Consider the following 18,358-nt stretch of genomic DNA (forward strand, 5'->3'; position numbering starts at 1 on the left):
ATCTTTGTAAATAGGACTTTTTATTTGTTTTTAAAAAATTGTTATTTACTTATTTAAACTAAAACAAAAAAACATTCAGTCATTGCTTCTGCCTCCTTGTACACCCTGTCTCTTGTAAATACCTGTCTGTTCTCTGTATTTATGAGCTTGATGTTTTTGTTTTAAGAGCCCCACATATAAGAGAAATGAGGTGATATTTATCTTTTTCTGACTTTTCAGTTAGCATAATGCCTTTGAGGTCCATACATGTTATCACAAATGGCAAGATTCTGTTCTTTATTAATGGTTGAGTCATATACATATACAACATTCATCTTATATACATACATATAATATATATATATTAATACATATTTTTGAGTGATTTCATTTTCTTCAGATAAATACTCAGAAGGGGAATTACTAGATTATATTTTAATTTTAATTCTATTTTAATTTTTTAAGGGAACTCCATATTGTTTTCCATAGTGTTTGTACCACTTTTTATTCCCACCAACAGTGCACAAGGGTTCCTTTTTCTCCACAACCTCACCAACACTTGTTATTTCTTGTCTTTTTTATAGTAGCCTTTCTAATAGATGTGAAGTGATAGCTCATTGTGGTTTTGATTTGCATTTCCCTGATAACTAGTGATGTTGAGCATCTTTTCATGTACTTGTTGGCCATCTGTATATCTTTGGGAAAATGTCTATTCAGATCCTCTGCCCATTTTCAAATCAGATTGTTTTTTGTTTTGTTTTGCTTTTAGGTTATATGAGTTCTTCATATATTTGGGATATTAACACCTGGTCAGATACATGATTTGCAAATATTTTCTCGCATTCATTAGATTGCCTTAACATTTTATTGATGGTTTATTTTGTTCTGCACAATGTTTTTAGTTTGATGTAGCCCCACTTGTTTAATTTTGCTTTTGTTGATTTGGCTTTTGGTGTGAGATTCAAAACAGCATTGCTAAGACCGATGTCAAGGAGCATACCTCCTATGTTTTCTTCTAGGAGTTTTATGGTTTCGGGTCTTAAGTTCAAGTCTTTAATCTATTTTGAGTTAATTTTCCTGTGTTGCATAAGGTGATAGTCCAGTTTTATTCCTTTGAATGTGGCTGTACTGTTTTCCCAGCACCATTTTCAAAGAGACTATCCTTTCTCCCATTCTGTATTCTTGGCTCCTTTGTCATAAATTAATTGATCGTGTATGTGTGGATGTGTTTCTGGGCTCTGTATTTTCTGTTCGATTGATTTATGTGTCTGTTTTTATGCCAATACCCACTGTTTTAATTACTATAGTTTTTTAAAAGACATTTTAACATTTTATTTTGAAGGTCATTTTAAAAACAAAGTTAAAGACAATCAAAAAATTGCACAGACTGTACTCATTGAATAAGTAGGGTGCTTAAATGAAACTGAGGGAGATATGTTTTCTTCCTCAATTCTGGAAATGGGTTCTGTCATCCTGAAGGTTCTTATACTTACAAAAAGAAGGGACGGGAATCATGGCAATTAAAGCTGACTCATAAGTATGTAAATCTACAGGAGAAAACAATTTTTTCTGTTCTTCCTAATAAGTCAGTTTTGATCTTCAAACTGTGCATTGTTTCTGAAAAGATACGTTGCTAGAAATTCAGTGGAATTTGGCGATCTTTCTTCTCCAAGCACAGGAAGTCCCTGTGATGAAATGGGCACAGCTATCTCTCCAGGTTAGGCATGAGTTGGTAAAATCTGGCGATCCACTTTCTGTTTTGATGAGTTTTCTGTATTGATCTTCTCATTGTCTACTATCCTCTCAATATTGTCTGTGAGACTGTGCTCAAAGTGAGGGTTTTCTGCAACCTCCGTCTGTCCTTCTAGCATCTGCTCTGGCTCCCTTCAAGACACAATCCCCAGAAACTAGTCCTGGAAAAGAAGAAGAACCATGAGTTACCCAGGAGATTTCAACAGGAAGATTCCAGAATGGAGTCCAGCCCTTGCCACTGCCCCTGCCCCTCACCCCTACCTGGGTGCGGGAGCATCTGGAGCAGTAGAGGGGCATGGTGGGACGGTCCCAAGACTGGGTGCTTGCATCAGGTCCAGAAGCTCCGTGATAGTCCCAAGAACCTAGAAGAAGGGGGAAAGGGGAAAAGGGAGCTGATTACCTGCATCCAAGATGCTTGTTCTTAAGAGCCCTTTACCGGGCCACCAACTCTTAATTAGTATAGCTTTGTAATAGAGTTTGAAACCAGGGAGCATGATGCCTCTAGCTTTGTTCTTTTTCAAGACGGCTTTGGCTGTTTGCAGTCTTTTTTGGTTCCATACAATTTTAAAGATTGTTTGCTTTATTTCTGTGAAAAATGCCATTGGAATTTTGACAGAGATTGCCCTGAATTTGTGGATTACTTTGGGTGTATGGACATTTTAACAATATTAATTCTTCCAGTCCTTTTTTTTAAATGTTTTTTTTTTTTTTAACGTTTATTTATTTTTGAGACAGAGAGAGCATGAACAGGGGAGGGGCAGAGAGAGAGGGAGACACAAAATCTGAAACAGGCTCCAGGCTCTGAACTGTCAGCACAGAGCCTGACGCGGGGCTCGAACTCACGGACCGCGAGATCGTGACCTGAGCCAAAGTTGGCCGCTTAACCGACTGAGCCACCCAGGCGCCCCAATTCTTCCAGTCCTTAAGCACAGAATATCTTTCCATTTGTGTCCTCTTCAATTTTTTTTATTAATGTCTGGTAGTTTTTCATATCTAGGCCTTTGCTTTTCTTGGTTAAATTTATTCCTAGGTATTTTATTCTTTTTGGTTGCAGTTGTAAATGGGACTGTTTTCTTAACTTATCCTTCTGATAAAGTGTAAAGAGATAAAACAGATTTTTGTGCATTGATTCTGTATGCTGCAATTTGACTGAACTTGTTTATTCTGCCAGTTTTTGGATGGAATTTTTAAGGATTTGTGTAATATCATGTCATCTGTGAATAATGAGTTTTATTTCTTTAGTTGTTGAAATTCAGTTCTACCACCTAATCCCTAAGATTTCAGTATGTATCTCCTAAGGACAAGATTCATCTACATAGTCATAATACCATTGTCACCTCCCCCAAATTTAACTTTCAAAGTATATTACCTAAAATATAATTTACATTCAAATTTCCCCAGTTGTCCCCAAAATTTTAAGTTTATTCCCCTTAGGATTCACTTGAGCCTTTTATGTTATGTTTAGTTTTCACGGTTTTTAGTCACCTTTATTCTAAACAGATTCACACTATTGTTTTGAAGACCTTAACATATTTTCAGAAGTACTTTGATCCGAATTTTTCTGGCTGTTTCCTCATGAATAGGGTTAGGTTAAAGACATTTTGTTTTGTTTTGTTTTGTTTTGTTACTTATCACGGATTTATTTCTTTAAGGCCAATTAAAGTGCTTTCACAGATTATCTAAGTATATTAAAACCACAGAAGACTCTTTTTTTTCTGTCTTTCTTAAACATTTATTTTATTTTAATTACAGTATTGTTAGCATACACCGTAATATTATGTCCAGGTATACAATATACGTACATCACAGGTGCTCATCACAGCATGTGCATCCTTAATCCCCATCACCTGTTTCACCCATCCCACCCACCTCCCCTCTGGTAACCATCAGTGTGTTCTCTGTAGTCTCTCTTGTCTCTGTCTCTCTGTCTTTGTCTCTCTGTTTCTGTCTGTCTGTCTCTCCTTTAGGTTAAAGGTTTTTGGCAAGAATATTGGATAGGCAATATTGTTTACCTTCTATCACACCAAGAAGTACTTAATCTGTTTATCCTATTCTTTGTAATGTTAACTGAGATCACTTGGTTAAGGTTTTGGCTGCTAGAGCTCTCCATTGAAAAGGTAACTTTTACTTGGTAATTAACAAGTTATTTGTGGGGTGATACTCTGTACTATGTGAACATACCCTGTTCTCCAACAAACTTTCACTCAGTGGATTTAATATTTATTAATGATGTTTGCCTGAATCTATAACTACATTGGCAGTGGTACAATAGCTATTTTCTAATTCTGCCTCCTAGTCTTTTAAGCGTACCTGTGACCTCATTAAGAACTATCTCTGTCTGCCCAAAATATGCTGAGCTGCTTTTTCTGTCTAGTGGATTAGAATGAAATCTCTTTAATAGAAAAGACATGAGTGTTGATAGATGTCTGACAGACACCAGGAACACAGATAAAGTGTACCTATATTAACATGTTTATCTCCTTTCAAGTAAAAAGTAAAGAAATACCCAGTTCCAAATATTAAAGCCATTCCAAAAAATAAGGTGGGCCAATGCCATAAGGACTCAGAAATTGATTTGTTGTGGGAAAATGAAGAGTATTTGAGAAAATACTGGCCTCACTTTTGTTTATGTTGTTTTTTGTTTTGTTTTGTCTCTTTTGAATAAGAAGAGAACACTGCTTCCATAAAACATGAGCAAGCTCCTTTCTCATTTACTTGCTCTGGGGTGAACCCTGGACAGTGATACTTTAATGTCTTTCCAGGTGATGTTAATGTGCAGCCAGGGTTGAGAACCTTTAGGGGAAAAAGAAGTAACTCCAGCTTGAAAGATGGGTGGGATTCGGACATGTAGAGATTGAGGGAGGTCACTCCATGTTAAGATAAGAGCATGAACAGAGGCTGACCTGATGACAAAGATTGGCTGTTCTTTTTCTTCTGTAAAACCCTTTTTCTTGGCACGTTCATGAGAAGGTAGCTTGAAAGATGATGTAATAAAATTCACTCATTTGAAAGATTGAGGCTTAAGTATTGCTGTGACTGTGTTATTCAGAGAAGAATAAGGCTCTGTTCTTGATGATGTTCTGCAGCTTATCATTTGTTGCACAGCAAGCCCTGTCATGTCAGTCCTGGTAAGCCCATTCATGGAAGGACGTTACAACCTTTGCTGGGTGGCAAGATATTAAGCAAAACATGGCTTATTGAAAATAATTTCTGACATGGCAGTGATACTGTAAAAGAACAAAAAAGGGCAAACTTGGGTTTCATGTTTGTGCTTTAGCCACAGGTTTGAAAAGTGAATCTCAAGCTTGTAAATACTGGTTATGAGGCACAAGAAACAGAATGTAAATATCTTGAATGGATATTAATCAAGAGTGGTGAGTCACAGATAGCAGATGAAAAGCATAAAACCAACTGTGGCAAGGCTTCAGCTCAGAGTTAGCTTTCAATTTTGGTATCTGCTGAGAATGGCCAAATGGAAGATGAAAATGAGTAAATATTGATAATACAAACTATTGAATTTGTCTAGTGATAAATATTTCTTGGGTTTTGTATAGATTCCTAATGTGAAAATACATATATTGTGTGAAATGCTGGAAAGAAACCCTTTGGAAATATTTTATCTTCCTCTATTATATTTTAATAAAAGAACAAGTTTTAGAGAATCAGATAAGCAGAATAGCAGACAGTATGGGATCCTAAAGCTAAAAATATTTATGTCCATATATTCCAGAATACAGAGGAAAAGTAATATCACCCAAATTTAAAACATGAGCACTATTTTCTCTTTGCATTTGAAAACATTACCTGGAATAATTATATCCATAGGAAGAGAGTTACTTTGAGTGGACCTCCGACAGAATTACAAGATGGTGACTCAGTGTTACACCCCATTCCCTGGAAAGTTCTCAGTGCCCCCATATGGGTCCTGTCATGCAGGGACTCAACAACTCATGTAGAAATAGATTTTTCTCACAATTTCCAAAGTAATGTGACATTCAAAAATAGAAATAAGAAAAAGAGAAGAAAATAAATCAGAGTCAGTAAAGTAGAAGGAATAAATGGCTAAATTCTCATTGTGTCTCTGTCACCAACCAGCTCTGACTTTGGATAAATCATCTTACCTCTTGACTTCACTTGCAAAGTGAACATTAGGCTAGTATTTTAATAGTTCATAAACATTTAAAGAAATAGAGTTATTTTCCCCTTGGAATGAAATCTTACTTGGAATCATAAAATGTCAAACAATTGAAAATAAATATGTAGGAGAGAAGTCCTTTCTCCCAGCCTCCCCCATATTTCTGGAGGCATGATCACAGACATTGACACTCAAGGGTGTGGTCTGGCAGCATCAGCACCTGGTTGGTGTTGCAGAACCTCAGAAGCTAGCTAGTAAAGGGAAATCTCAAGCCCCAGCTGGACTTACAGAATCTGAGGCTACATTCTAATAGGTACCCCAGCAATATGTTTCACAGTAAAGTTTGAGACGTCCAGCTCTAGAGATCCCTGAAACTCCATTTAAAAACTAACTACTGGACTAGTTAATGTTACCACAGGGATTAAGCATGATTTTTTTTGCCCTCTGATATACCACACTGACCACTTCTCAGCTGGGAGCCCAGTGGGCAGAAAGAACAAGAAGTAGTGGAAGCAATGCCATTTTTAGAGTCTTGGAATCAGGAATGCAAAGGAGTATTTTATTTCACAGAGAGTCCAGTGTTCCATCTGTTCCACAACATCATTTCAAGGAGGGTCTATGTAATGGTCTTTATGTATGTTAATCTATCAGTCAAGGGCCCAGCAGAAACTTAATGACACACTCAACCAAGATGATTGACAAGCCTTTTTAAGAGTTGTGGGCAGGGTTAAGAGAACCAATGGTGAAGCACCCAGAGACTTGCAATGGTGGGAACCATTGACACTTCTAATCTTGATGGAGAAAGGAAAGGAAAAGTACCTTGGGAGAGCTTAAACTGTAGGAAGGGCCCATTATAGGAGCTCTTGCCTTAGGTGAAATGATACAACCATTGCCAAACCACACATTAGGGTGGAGCAAACCAGAAAAAGAAATAAACCACACTTTTTCTCCTTTCTTACTCACCTGCTGGTGGCCAAACCCAACTGGAAACCAGAGTGCAACTGGAAAGCCAATGGATAAAGTCCATATAACTGTCTTCTTGGGGCACAGAGGGGGTACAGAAGGTTAGAGAGTGATTCTGAAGAGCACATTTAGAATAGCTAAAGCAGTGACTAAGATGGTTGGATTTGGCAATAGGACAACAGATAATAAAGTAGAATTTTAATGGAAAGGTTTGTTTTGTTTGAATATATATTTATACATAGATATACATGAATGAATGTATATTACACATTCATGTGTATATATACACCTATCATGTGTATAACATGAAGATATGTTAAATTATCAAGGAGACTTTTTTTAAGAAAAAGTAATAGCAGAAGGTATGCTTTAAAGAAGTATTTTTATACTTTCTTCTGCTGTGAAAAGTTTTAAAAAACGGAATGATGTTAAATTGTATTTACTTAATACATTCTCTTTGGTAGGTGCTATTAAAAACACTCAGGTACAAATCTTGGACCCCATCTTCAGGCTATGATACAGGTTAAAAGAAAAATGATAAAATACATCTAGAATATACATATGGAATGGAATGATTTATTCAGCCAGTATTTATCAAGCACCTGCTGAATACCAAACAATATCTTTGTGACTGAAGTTTACAAAAATAATGAGTTGTACATAATATGGTCCATATCCACACAGAATTTATAGTGTCGTTGGGAAGATAAATAATAGTTATAGTTCAAGGGTGATAAAAACAGAAACATAGGGTTCTTTGGGACTTTATAACAGATACACCTAATTTAAATTGGAGATCCAAAATAAGCCATCTTGAGGCATTTGAGATCTGAAATGGAGATAGGAAGTCAGCCAGGTAATGGAAGGTAGTTACCATGAAGAGCAGTTGAAGGGAGTGGTGGAGGTGAGGGTATGTATATGTGTGGGTGCTGGAGGGAAGGCCGTGTGGGGTGCTCCAGCCAGAGCAGATCATATGTTCAGAAGGCTTAGAGAGAAAAGAGACCATGACATGTTTAACAAACTGACGAGAATCTCTTGCATGTGGTGCATAAAACTAAGGAAGCGTGGTACCATAAAGCCATGTGAAGTTATTAAGATATCATGATTAGTGAATCGCTTGATCAAATGGGGGAAATTATGAATATAAAATATTGAACTTAGTGTTGCCACTTCAGGTAAAACTTGAACTTATTGTCTACTGAAATTTCTCTGAAAAATAAGGACAAAAAGGCATGTTTCTCAAAACTTTCCCTAAGTTTTTATTTTTTTCCTTTAATGTAGGAAAATAGCTGAATTGTTCTGAACTTTCTGTCATATGCTGCTATACACCAACCTAATAACTCATTTTCAAAGGAAATTTATGACAGTGTTCCTTTTAACAATCTTATGAAGATAGAAGCATATTTAATTGGTTATTGCTAAAAGTAGCATTAAAAAAGTATCATAGAATGGTTGACAATTAGCAAGTAAATTTCATGACTGTGTGTGTGTGTGCGCGTATGTATGTGTGTTTTTTGCCATTGTTGAAAATTCTTTTATTTATTTATTTTTGAGAGAGAGAGAGAGAGAGAGAGAGAGAGAGAGAGAGAGAGAGAGTGAGTGGAGGAGGGACTGAGAGAGGGAGACACAGAGTTGGAAGCGGGCTCCAGGCTCTGAGCTGTCAGCACAGAGGCTGACGTGGGGCTCAAACTAGGAACCGTGAGAACGTGACCTGAGCTGAAGCCAGACGCCCAACCGACTGAGCCACCCAGGCGCCCCCATTGTTGAAAATTCTTAATTCTCTTTATCAGTAATAGCACTTATCTTTGAGTTCCTTCATCCGCCACCTTAGGCTGTTGATGCTTCTATGTAGTCATTTTGCCTTCTGGAGAAGGTAATTTATGACCAGTATGTATTTCTCTGAATGCTAGCCAAGTGAAAATGACATACAGAGTCTTTCTTGTGCTAGAACCATCTACGCAGACACGATTATTTCATGTGCACATTTATTATCAATATCTACCATACGAGAACTATCAGAAGTGTTTGAGATCCTGCCAGTCATCTCTTCCTCTGCCTTATTTTTCCAAGTGTTTCCTTTTATCACTAGAGTAGTCCTGTAGGATTCTAACACAGGAAAATGAATAGTGCAATCAACAACACTTTATTTCTTCCACTGCCAGTATTGTCATTCTTGATGCAGGTGAGAGGTAATATATTATTCTCAGACACATGAAACTGTACATGGATGGACATGATTGAAGGAATGATTTCTTCATTGGTCTCATCTTCTTCTCTTCCTTCTTCTCCTCTTCTTCTTCTTCTTCTTCTTCTTCTGCTTCTGCTTCTGCTTCTGCTTCTGCTTCTGCTTTTCCTCCTGCCTCTGCTTCTGCTTCTTCTGTTTCTCCTTCTCTTTCTTCACTATTCAGTGATTTTAACATTATATGCAAAGCTATGACAAACTAGCAAAATCTAGTTTTAGAACATTCCCATTACCCCCCAAAGGTCCCTCATGTTTACCACAATCAATTCCCAGTCCCACCCCAGCCCTGGAAACCATGAATCTGGTTTTCAGCACTACAGATTTTTCTAATCTGGGTAGTTCATATAAAGGATTTATACAGTATGTGGCCTTTTGTGCCCTGTCTCATTAGTCAGCTTCATGTTTTTGAGGTTCATCCATGTTGTGGTGAGTACTAGTGCTTTATTCCTTTTTATAGCTGAATAATATTCCATTGTATGTCTAGACCTTATTTTGTGTATCCATTCTCCAGGTGGTGGACATTTGTGTTGTTTCCACTTGTTGACTATGCTGCTGGGAACATTTGTGTACAGGTTTTTATGTAGACGTGTGTGTTCAGTTCTCTTGGGTGTATGCCTAGGAGTAGAACTGCTGGGTCATAAGTAACTCTACTTAACCATTTGGAAAACTGCCCAGCTGTTTTCCATGGTGGCTATACCATTTCACATTCCCACTAGCAATGTATGATGGTTTCAGTTTCTCCACAGAAGGAATGATTTCTTAACCAGCTTACAGCATCCTATTTTTCAAGCCTTATGGATTCAATGGCTCATTTTAAATTATTTTAACAAAGATGTTTTTCACATCACGAAGAGGACGGCAACATTTTTGTATAAGAAGTTCTGATCTTGCCAAATGTTGGATTTCTGTAATACATAGTTTATAATAGATTAGACCATTTGTTCATGGTCTCTCTTTGCTTCTCAAGATGGAATCTTGTTGGTCCGTTGGTTATTAGTTAAATATAAATGTGAAAATATAATTATAAATGTACATACACAATCTATGTAATTTACAAGTGATTTATCTCTTTCATATTGCTCCTAAAAGCTTATTTGTTTCAGAGATGTTTTCCATTTTCATTTCATTTCGTTAATTCCACAAATATTGAAGCCCTACTCTAGGTAAAGCCCCATGCTAGGCTCTGTTTTCAAAGTTTACTCTTAAACAGATCTTAATTTCAATGAGCTTTGAGTCAAGTAGGGAGCTGTGAACAGAAATTGTAAGAGTGAATATGTTAAGTCCTGAAAGAGAGGCTTGAGCAAACCCATGATGCTTCTGAGGTAGGGAAGGTTATTTCTATCTGAGAAGGCAGTCTTGGAAGTCAGGAATAATTTCCTAATGGAAATGACATTTGGAAAGCATCTCTCAGAAAGGATAGGACTGAGCCATGGGAGGATTGGAGAAAAGCACATTTTTATCTGTAAATAAAGTATTAGCGTAGAATATGTGCTTGGGGCAGAGTGGCTCGGTTTTGGCAGGAGCACAGTGTAAGGAAGCAAAGTGTGGAGTCAGATTGGATCTTGAGAAGGCTTGGAATGGTGCCTAGATCACGTGGTTTGCAACAGGCAAATGACCAAAAACTTACTATTCAACAGAAATAACAGAGATACATTTCTTAGAATCTGATAATGCTCTGGGGATTATTTATTTATGTACTATTTATTTTACAACAAAGAAAGAACTGCAGTGTGGCAGTGGCTAACTTTACATGCACTGACTTTTCACTCTGTTTTTCTCTTTCATAGTAACTTACTTTCTTACCTCTGTATGCTGTATAAAATTTTTTCGATTACATCATTATTTCTTAAGTTTGTGCAGTAAGAAAAAATCATCAGGGATGATCGTAAAAAAGTAGCATACTACAATTTCTATAAATATTTCAAGTCCTGTTCCATAGACAGAATATTGTTTTAGATTTACCTCCTTTTTGTTCACCATGTGTTTTTCCATTGTAGACCATTCTTCTGGGTTTGTTTTCCATTTTTTTTCTTTTTTCAATAATTACATTTTTGTATGTGTTTTAGTTTACTCTTCCTAAACAGTAGACTGTGAGATAACAATGAGATAAACAATGTTTATCTCTTTAGCATTTTTATTTATTTTTTTCCTTTCTTTTTTTTTTTAAATATATGAAATTTATTGTCAAATTGGTTTCCATACAACACCCAGTGCTCATCCCAAAAGCTGCCCTCCTCAATACCCATCACCCACCCTCCCCTCCCTCCCACCCCCCCATCAACCCTCAGTTTGTTCTCAGTTTTTAAGAGTCTCTTATGCTTTGGCTCTCTCCCACTCTAACCTCTTTTTTCTAACCTCCCCCATGGGTTTCTGTTAAGTTTCTCAGGATCCACATAAGAGTGAAAACATATGGTATCTGTCTTTCTCTGTATGGCTTATTTCACTTAGCATAACACTCTCCAGTTCCATCCACATTACTACAAAGGGCCATATTTCATTCTTTCTCATTGCCATGTAGTACTCCATTGTGTATATAAACCACAATTTCTTTATCCATTCATCAGTTGATGGACATTTAGGCTCTTTCCATAATTTGGCTATTGTTGAGAGTGCTGCTATAAACATTGGGGTACAAGTGACCCTATCTTTAGCATTTTTATTTATTTATTTTTTATTTTTTCTATTTTTTAATTAAAAAAAATTTTTTTTAACGTTTATTTATTTTTGAGACAGAGAGAGACAGAGCATGAACGGGGGAGGGGCAGAGAGAGAGGGAGACACAGAATCGGAAGCAGGCTCCAGGCTCTGAGCCATCAGCCCAGAGCCCGACGCGGGGCTTGAACTCACGGACCATGAGATCGTGACCTGAGCTGAAGTCGGACGCTTAACCGACTGAGCCACCCAGGCGCCCCTCTTTAGCATTTTTAAAATGTAGCTTCTTCTGAGTGCACCATTGCAGGATGACAGTATTATTTCTCAGCCCATTTAAAATATTACTTTATTGACTCTGACTCCTGTTATGGCTGTCTGCTGTCAGTCTTTCGTTTGCAGGTGATCTTTTCTCTCTGTCTACTCTTAGGATCTTTGTCATAGCTAAATCTCGGGCAGGCTCATTACAAGTGTCTAGTATTGGATTTCCTTGTATTTATATTTCTCAGTGGATACTGTGCTTGGTGGTGTGGATTGATAGTTTCCATTCATTCGGGAAGATTCACAAGCTCCAGAGCTTCAAATATTAACCTTTCCTTCATTTTCCCTGTTCTTTGCCTCAGGTACTCTGGTTAGAGTTAGGCTACATTTTTTCATTATTTTTTCTTACATATCACTTGATTTGTCTTCCATATTTCCCACATTTTTATCTCTTTGTGTGACATTTCACAGTATTTTCAGGTCTGTACTCTGATTGTAGTTCATCAATTTTTTTTTGTTGTTGTTGTTGGTGGCATCTTAATACTTTTTAACCCATCTACCCTTTCATTTTGTTTAAATTTCAACGCTTATATTTTTAATTTATAAATTTCTATCCACCCCCCCCCCCCCCTTTTGAATGTTCCTAAGTCAGTTTTGGTCACTTCTCACTGTTTGTGTGCTTGTGATGCTATCCTTTATTTCTGTAAGCATTCCATACCTGTTTTGTAGCTCTCAGTCTGAGACCTCAGTATCTGATGTCCTTGGTGGTCTAAATCTACTTTTTGTTTCTTCCACGTCTCATTTCTAGTGGTTAGTTTCCCTGTATGTTTTGGGATTGTTGCCCGTTGTCTTCTGTTTGACATTATTTTATTGTCAGGAAAATCTTGGAACCTAAATTCAGTGGGTGTTCCACATGAGAGAAGGTTCGTGTGTTTCCACGGGGACTGTGGGGGCATTGCAGACCTGGGACCACTTGAACCCCTTTGAGGGTCTCTGGTACAATCCAAACATATCAGGTTTAGCTCTGCATCCCTGCTGCTAATGGAAAGCTAAGTCTCCAGAACTTGGTGCTAATGTTGGCATTTACCTTCAAGCTACTGTATCTTTAAGTTTGCACATGTGGCTCATGGTTAAGATTTTAGTTCAAGATGATGGGTTTTGTTTTTGCGTAGGCCCTTTGGAGCTTTTCTTCACCTATGTAAAGCTCAGCAATGCTATAAAAATTATGTCATGTACAGGATCTACTTTTTTTTTTCTTCTCAAGATTCTCTTTGAGAGTCTCCAGATTGGCCTGCTGCTGGAAGCTGACTAATGATAGATTATTGTAGCACAGTAGCCATATGGGAATTACCAAAATAGTTTGATCAGTATAAGTAAGACAAGCAAGGATATTTTAGAACAAACAAACACTAATTTGGCATCTGATTTGTCCAGTGTAGTTATCTATACCAATTCTTGCTTGTGTGTGCTTTTTGGAGATAACCCAAAATATTGTATTAATAAAATATTTGAAATGTTCCTGTTGAATAAAAGAAGTAACTGAGCCACTAGGAGACTACTGGTATATACCTCTTCTTAAAATGTCTTTTGTCTGGGGCACCTGGGTGGCTTAGTTGCTTGTGTGTCCAACTCTTGATTTTGGCTCAGGTCCTGATCTTGGGGTTATGGGATCAAGCCCTGTGTTGAGTTCTTTGCTGAGCATGGAGCCTGCTTAAGATTCTCTCTCTGTCTGTCTGTCTCTCTCTCTCTCTCTCTCTCTCTGCCTCTCTCCCTTGCTTGTGTGCTTTCTCTCTCTTTAAAATAAATAAATAAATAAATAAATAAATAAATAAATAGATAAATAGATAAATAAATAAATAAATAAAATATCTATTTTCTTTAGTATAATATGCTTTACAATGTTCCAAGGAAGGGAAAAGAGGGAATTGATCCATTAAGCAATCAAAGACCTGTGAAGTAAGACCAAAGGTTTCATTTGTCCATTCTTGCATTAGTTAATAAAATCTTTATCCATTTATGCATGATTACTTTCATATAAATTTGTTTAATTAAAAAAAATATTTGTAGAGTGGTCACTATATCGCATGTACTGTTCCATATGGTAGAAAACCTAGCAAGGAGCAATTAGAAATCTATATGCTTATAGATCTTGCATTATATTATAAAGATAGACATAAACAAGGAAGCATAGTAAAATATTATGGTAGGATGGTAAGTGCTAGGGAGAACAATAAACATTACAAGAGGAATAAACTATGGCGGTGTTAAAGTAACAGATGGGTAGATGGATTTACTGGTTCTAAGCACTTTACTAATGAGCCTTAGAATCTGGTCTAAAATGTCACAGCTGGAACGCTCACATGGTCAGGTAAACATTGTTTAGGGAGTTGGCCTTATGAGTTGAATTGTGTCCTCCAAACGAGATGTGTTAGAGACCTAGCCCCTAGTACCTTAGAATGTGACCATAAAATGGGATCATTAGGGTGGCCCTAATCCTGTATGACTGATGTCCTTATAAAAAGGGGAACGTTTGGATATAGAGATGGACATACACACAGGGAAGGAGAGCACTGTGAGAAGATTAGTCTTCTACTTATCTTCTCATACTGATCATACTGTTATAAGCCAAACCATGATCAGAAGCTAGGAGAGAGGCATTTAGTGTTGAGAGGCTTGATCTTGGACTTTTATCTTCCAGAACTCTGAGACACTCAATTTCTATTGTTTAAGCCACTCAATTTCTATTGTTTAAGCCATTCATATTTTTGGTACTTTGTTGCAGTAGCCCTAACAAACCAATGCAATCAATAATTCATTGTAATAAAGCTTACCATTGTGTAGGACAATAGGAGATGAGAAGGAAAAAGGCTCTAAAACTGCTGATGGCTTATTATGAAACAAGTGGTGGTTTTTTAAATGAATATATAGTGTCTGTTATATACCAGGGACTATTCTATGTATTTTGTAAATATTAGCCAGTATATATCCCAATAGCAATCCTGCTATAGAGGTTCATCTATTATTGCTATTTTATTTATTTATTTATTTATTTATTTATTTATTTATTTATTTATTATTTAATATTTATTTATTTTTGAGAGAGACAGAGCATGAGCAGGGGAGGGGCAGAGACAGAAGGAGACACAGAATCTGAAGCAGGCTCCAGGCTCTGAGCTGTTAGTCCAGATTCCAACACAGGGCTCAAACTCACGAGCCATGAGATCATGCCAGAGCTAAAGTTGGGTGCTTAACCAACTGAGCTACCCAGGTGCCCCCATTATTTCCATTTAAAAGATGTGGACTCACATTTTGGTCATGCATCTACTTCCCAAGAGGAGGAAAACATTTAAACCAACATTACAGGGCACAGAGATTCTTGGACCTTGTGTAGTAGATTTTCCTTAGGGTTTCCTACAATACATGTGAACACGCAATTTTGGAAAGTCCTCTTTTTGGTGATAGTGGAAGATGGAGGGAAAGGGTATGCTTAAGATGAGGACGCCGATATTCTAGTTCCCCTTGTGTGTTCGTTAACCATTGACCTTGGGCCCATCATTTAGCTGTTTTCAGTCTCGATTCTTACACTTGTTCTTACACTAACTGGATAGCTGTCAAATTAAATTAGAAGATAAATTTAAATTTAAAAAGAACAAAAAGAAATAAAGTCTCCAATCCACTGTTTCCCTTGGAGATTTTTATTTTTAGAGGAAACATCTCCTCAGTATCTCCCAAACACTATTCATTTATACGTTCTTTGTAAACATTTAGATCTAAGAAATGTTTTAAATTATTTATGGTATACTTGAAAAGCTTTGATACCATCTCACTGGAATGAAGGAAATACATGTAATCTGGTTGCAAAGAGACGATTGATAGCAAGTTATGATTCACGTTGGGTAAGCATAATACTAAGCATACATTAGCCTTTTACACAAAGCTTTAGATTCATAATTATAGACTGAACTAGGTATTAGTATGAAGAGTCTCAAGGCTCTTCTTGTAATTCACTGATGGCATAGAACCTTAGAGTGATATTAACTAGAATGATGGTGAATATATTCAGGTTAGATGGGAAAGACCCATGATTGAGTCTTTTTTCCAAGGTCTTAGCGTGGAAGTGGTGTGATTCTAGACCACCTGTCAAGTGTGGCATGGAGATGGGGGAAAGTGACCTTTTACCAAGACCTGGTGTATTAGCCAAGGTAAATAATGCTAGCTGTGGTGACAAACAGTCTTCAAATCTTATTCCCTTGACACAGTGAAGATTGATTTCTTGCTCCCATGATCTGGAGTCGGGGGTCCTGGTTAGATGTCTAAGCCACTGGGTTGCAAGAGAGACTTTCTTTTTTTTTTTTAATATGAAATTTATTGTCAAGTTGGTTTCCATACAACACCCAGTGCTCATCCCAACAGGTGCCCTCCTCAATACCGTCACCCAGCCTCCCCTCCCTCCCACCCCCCATCAACCCTCAGTTTATTCTCAGTTTTTAAGAGTCTCTTATGGTTTGGCTCCTCCCTCTCTAACTTTATTTTTTTCCTTCCCTTCCCCCATGGTCTTCTGTTAAGTTACTCAGGATCCACATAAGAGTGAAAACATATGGTATCTGTCTTTCTCTGTATGACTTATTTCACTTAGCATAACACTCTCCAGTTCCATCCACGATGCTACAAAAGGTCATATTTCATTCTTTGTCATTGACACGTAGTATTCCATTGTGTATATAAACCACAATTTCTTTATCCATTCATCAGTTGATGGACATTTAAGCTCTTTCTATAATGCAAGAGAGACTTTCGCACCCAGGCTCCTTCTTATTCCACCATCTTGGACATGTGTCCTCTGTGGTTCCAGAAGAGAGAGTAGAGAGAGGACTGGAGAATCACAAGGCCTAGGCACACCTTCTGGTGGTCATGACTCTGTTGTGTATCCTTGAAATGGCTAGACCTTCTGGTCAATTCCCTTTTGCTCTCTTTTGTTATCATTCTGGACCTTCCTGAGTGCCCTCAATGTTCTATACTCTCTTTTTTCTCTGGGATTTTGAACTTGCCATCACTCACCTTGGAACACTTCCCTTGCCATATGCCAAGAACTCCTGTGCTTTTCACTGTCAGAAACAGTCTCTAAGGCACGCTTCTTCGGTAAGTGCCATGATCTCGACAAGGAATTCTTACACATTGTTCATGTTCCTGGGGATGTTTACAAAGACAAATACCAATTATGTATGTCTGAGAAATTTTGCCAATGCAAAGTCAACCTTCATTGTGATATTTTAATTATGGTAGCATTTTGTATGATTTGTGAAACTTTCTTTTTAATTGATATGACATAACTCATTTAAGTAGAAATCTATTACAGGTATTTGTTTACTGCCTTTTTTTACTATTACTAAAAATGCTTCAGTGAATAAAGACATGCATTTTTAAAGTTTATTTATTTTTGGGAAAGAGAGAGAGAGAGAGAGAAAGAGAGAGCAAGCACAAGCACGAAGGGGGAAGGGGGGAGAATCCCAAGTAGGTTTTGCTTTGAGAGCACAAACTCATGAACCGTGATATGACCTGAGCCAAAAACAAGAGTTGGACGCTCAACCGACTGAGCCACCCAGGCGCCCCAAAGGGATGTGTTATTTACTCCTATCGCATGCCTATTCAATACAGACAGCTTCATAAAATGTATTATCATCATAATTTCTTCAACAAAATTGCATTATCATTTCTTATTTGTAGTGTGTCTGTAGCACCAGCCAAATCATCATTATCATTGTCGTGATGCTTAATAACAAAAGTAACAATAATAATAATTACTGTGTGCATGCGTACGTGGGTACTAGGCTCGGCTTTTTATGTATATTACCTCATTTAAATTTAATCCTAATGCTATTGCATTAGAATCGTTACTATTCCAGTCTTACAGATGAGGTTGCTATCGCCCTGAGGGGCCGTGTGATCTGTCTGTGGTTAATCAGCCAGTAAGTGGTGCAACTAGGCTCTAAACTCACATCATTTATAGTTTCAAAGCTATCACTCCTTTGATCCATCCCTCTGCATTGTGTGTGGAAAGAACATTGGTCAGGGCAGCCTAGCTTCTCTCTGTCCCTGTCAGGGATCCAGCTCAGCATTTCACTTGTTGTTTGCCTATTTGTTTTCTTTGTTTTGATTTGGTTGTTGCATTTTCTGGTGTGTGTATAAGAGAGTGTCCTTGGAAACCTCTCCTACCTCTTAAGAGATCACCATTGCCTCAACAGTATGTTTGTTCTGCAGCAGGAGGGTCCCTCAGCCCTTCTTAACCTGTCCATTCTTTCCCCTTTCTTTCCTTTTTAGGATATATATATGTATATATATATATATATATAATATATATATATATATATATATATATA

At 37.3% G+C, this 18,358-nt stretch overlaps 1 protein-coding gene and 1 pseudogene across 1 annotated transcript in view; one reads left to right on the forward strand and one right to left on the reverse strand.

Annotated features, from left to right (window-relative positions):
- The window catches only part of GUCY1A2 (guanylate cyclase 1 soluble subunit alpha 2), a 324,265-nt gene that overhangs the window by 167,683 nt on the left and 138,224 nt on the right, over positions 1-18,358 (forward strand). The gene's annotated exons all lie outside the window — the stretch shown is intronic.
- On the reverse strand, positions 1,566-17,157 carry LOC109278714 (protein dpy-30 homolog; annotated as a pseudogene).

This window comes from Panthera pardus, unplaced genomic scaffold, assembly GCF_024362965.1.
Source record: "Panthera pardus isolate Hobbes unplaced genomic scaffold, ASM2436296v1 HiC_scaffold_12, whole genome shotgun sequence".
NCBI lineage: Eukaryota > Metazoa > Chordata > Mammalia > Carnivora > Felidae > Panthera > Panthera pardus.